This window comes from Pinus tabuliformis, chromosome 6, assembly GCF_031772625.1.
Source record: "Pinus tabuliformis cultivar Carrire ecotype Pingquan chromosome 6, CPIR1, whole genome shotgun sequence".
In the NCBI taxonomy this organism is placed as follows: Eukaryota; Viridiplantae; Streptophyta; class Pinopsida; order Pinales; family Pinaceae; genus Pinus; species Pinus tabuliformis.
In genome coordinates, this window is record NC_142292.1 from 691,729,637 (window position 1) to 691,733,878 (window position 4,242).

Here is a 4,242-nt window from a genome sequence, read left to right on the forward strand (position 1 = left end):
CCCCATTTTGTCAATAGTGTCAAGAATCTAGCCATAGGCATGAGATGGAATTTCCACTAGAGGGACACTGAGGATGCTAAGAATGGGGATGAAAAAATTCTCATTTGTCAAAAAAAGGATTGGAGGTCTTCAAAAGCTTCTTCTGAATGATAAATCAAACCTTAAAATTTCAAGGCCTCTATTCCTATTCTATCCAATCAATTTGGCATTAGAGTGAGTGTCTGGATATGAAGGTATCTTTTGATAGGATGCATTTTCCAGCCATTATATATCATGTTAGTGAAATTCAGTGATCTGTTTCATTTTCCTAGGATGCCAAGTTATTTATTCCCCTGGTATTTGGGAGGCCTAATACTGAAGATTAGAACTACTATATTGAATGAAATCCATTCTTTTTATCTTGAAGCTCTAAGGTGGGTAGTTAGGTGTTATTTATATTTGTAGTTTTCATGACAGAGGGATTTTGAAATGTAAAAATCTTTGCGTTGTACTATTTTAGAACTCTTCTATTACTTTCATTTCTTATGTTTTATGATACAAAGAGATGTCCATTGATGCGTTGTAAAAAGAGTAGGCCATGAAAGTAATTATTTGAGCATTTTAATGCCTAGCTAGCTATAGGAAATGGACTCGCATGAGCTTAGTGTGAACCATGAGGTTATTTTCAAGGTAAAGGGATGACATAACTGAGAGCACCATCTGAGAGGGATGAATTTGGTCTTCCACATTGGATCTTTTCATATTCTTTGTAGTTTGAGGCTCTCTGGAAAGATTAAATACTACGCCCTTCATTTTGAGCTCTTGAATATGTTTACTCATATGCATAGAAGTAACCATGTAATTACCATTTTCCCATTCTATAATGAACTTGGAATTATCCTTTATCCAAGAAAAGTTTATACCTATTTCAACAACAATTTTTAGCATCAACAAAGTGAAAATATCTCTACTCTATTATTAGTATCAACCCCACCTGTTGCCTTCAAAGAAACAACATGGTTTTCTCCAATAATTATATTGCATCCTCCTCCATATTTTCCAGGAATACCTTGACAAACTCCATCAAAATAGCTCCATGACTTCAATTTATCAATCTCATAGCTTTTCAAATTTCATTGGTTATTCGTCTTTATAGGTTTGAAAATACCTCGATAGGCATATCTGACATGATGAACTCATGATACCCAACTAATAGGTGATATTTATGATATCCACTCAAAGATCTCCTCTTGCTAGCACAACAAAATTCCTATTCTATTTTCCTAAACACTAGAGAAAAGAACACACATCTAGCATTCTACCACCTGATTCTGCTCAAATGAAAATTTGAGCCTTGAGGAAAATTTGGCTACAACATGTAACTTCATTCAATCTTCACTGAAGCATAAATGGTCTGTAAAAACTAGAAGCATGCATAGAAACCAACTATACTTGTCAATACAAAGAAAGCATATGAGATAATTGTCATGTAGCCGAAGTATAGAATACCAAAGAAGAGGTTTGTAATCTCCATCTTGGTGAAGAAGTAGAATGTAGCCTATAGGAATAGGTAAAGTACAGATGAGGATGAAGTTAGATAATCTCTCCACCATCAGTGGTAGTCCTCTCTACACAAGGGAAAGTACAAAGGACAATAGTTATCTCTGCACAAGTAACAATAATGAGAAGAAAGACAATGAACATAAACCCAAAAATGTAATAAAATTGATGTAGCCAAATAGATGTTAAGATGAAGAATAATTCAATGAAAACTACACCAAAGGGTAATATGCCTCCAATGAGTACTGAGAAAACTGGCTGCATGTACCATGCCTGCTCTGGAATCTACCTTGGAATTTTATTTGTCTCAACAATAAATTAAATTATAGGTTTCTTATAAAAATTAAATTATAGGTTTCTTATATAAAAATTAACTACCAAAAAAGACCAAAGACACAAATATCACAAACCATAAAAATACCAAAGTAGCCATTGTCCCAATTGGTACAGCACTAGAGGGCTCTTCACCCTAGATCAGTGCATTGAGGACAAGGAAAATGCCAAAAAATAATGCTAGTGAAGATGAACACAATCTTCAACGTGTTTGTTTTCCATTCTGTCCCCTTGAACTCTATATTGTGTCTATGAAGTTGAATTATTTTCCAATTGGGAAAAAGTTCTTGATTAAATAAGAAAACATACAAAAACTAGGATACAAATTCTACAAAAAGGGAGGTAAATCTTCTGGTGCACTCTCAGATATTTTTTGAATATAGTGGCCCCTTGGGCATTAGAGAAATTCAACCTACAAGTTTCAAAATTCCAACTCTTTGCAAAGTCTTCAATTCTGTCTTTTATCCCCTCTTGCATTCTAAGTTCCAGCCTTCTTTAGTGTAACTGCTTTCCAAGAAGAGAAAGGAAGATGAGGTGTCTTGAGGAGGTTAGTCACCTTAGGTATGAAGGGTCTCAATTGTCTTAGAAAATAGTGTACATTTTTGGCATTAATTTTCCATGAATTCCTACATTTATAAAAATTTGTCAACTGTCTTATTTATAGTCATAAAGTGAAGATGTTATTATTGTATTTCCAAGTATTTATTCTGAATGCCATTTGTCATTCTAAAAATACTATCCACTCAATGAAGGTATCAACATCCATTCAGAAATTGATTGATGGAATTCTTTATGAATCAAATGACAAATGTTTTTTCATAGCTTGTTTGTCCATATGAATGCACCTTTGCTGCTCATCTCGTCATTTTAATTTGGACCTACTGTCCTTGACCTTTCTTTTCATTTTTGCATAGGATATACCAACACTGAAGCTTGAAACAATGGAAAAGAAATTTGTTCTTTTTATGATTCTATTTATTGTTGTTAATATGGCCCTCATACATTTCTAGTTTACTAGCCATGTAAATTTAGTAGAAACATTTGAAAATGGACCGAAACCCAACAACCATATTTCAAATTCTAAGTGAAGTCCTTTATTGGAAGGTTGGTTGACATTCTACCAGCCATTATTTTAATCCTCCTTTTGTATCTAGTGTAGAAACATGCATATGCCCTAAGGACTTACACCACTAAATCCTAAGAACTTCCCCTTTCTTCCAATAGACGCAATAAAAGAGCATGGTATTTCATGTTCATGCTTACTAGATAAAAGTTTCACAACATTCACTCTTCCTTTCCCATCACTCAGTGCAACTCAATCTTCTTGCAGTTTTGGAGAATTAGTGGACTCCATATTTTGCTCAGTGATTCTGAGTACATTCTCTTAAATGATTTCCAATGAAAACATGATTCAGAAGAAGGAACAAGTTGTCTTCAAGTGAGAGGGAGTTGGATTTTGATCGATAGTGTTCGTGTTGTAAAAGCTTCAGAAATAGAAATTCCAAATTAAATACAAGTTGTTGTATCTAGCACTATCATAAGGTACACCATTATACCAGAAAATTATACCAATGTCACAATGTGAAGAAACAAAAGAGAGCTTTCATCTAACAACTACAATAAACATTTAATGATGCCTGCTAGCTCTAGATATGAAGGTACATTTATATTCATAAAATATGAAGGCCAGGTAGACAGTTGATGTTCACTGATGCTTGCAATAATGGGAATATACTTTCTCACATAGTTTGGATCAAGAGGGCTTAAGACTTCATCCACTCTATCCCTTTGTGGGGCTTGCTGCTACTAATGCAACCAATATTGCTACAAATGCAATAGAGGCAAACATTCAAACCAAGATTACAAGAGTTATTGCTACTTTGAACATCTTAGCCAACACAATACACTTTGAACCTCGATATGTGTATATGACATGATGAACTCATGATACCCAACTAATACGTGATATTCATGATATCCACTCAGATATCTCCTCTTGCTAGCACAACAAAATTCCTATTCTATTTTCCTAAACACTAGAGCAAAGAACAAACATCTAGCATTCTACCACTTGATTCTACTCAAATGAAAATTTGAGCCTTGAGGAAAATTTGGCTATAACATGTAACTTCAGTCAATATTCACTGAAGCATAAATGGTTCATACAAACCAGAAGCATGCATAGAAACCAATTGTACTTTTCAATACAAAGAAAGCATATGAGATAATTGTAATGTAGCTGAAGTACATAATACCAGAGACAAGGTTCATAATCTCCATCTTGGTGAAGAAGTAGAATGTACCATACAAGAATAGGAAAAGTGCAGATGAGCCTAAAGTTAGATAACCTCTCCACCACTAGTGGTAGTC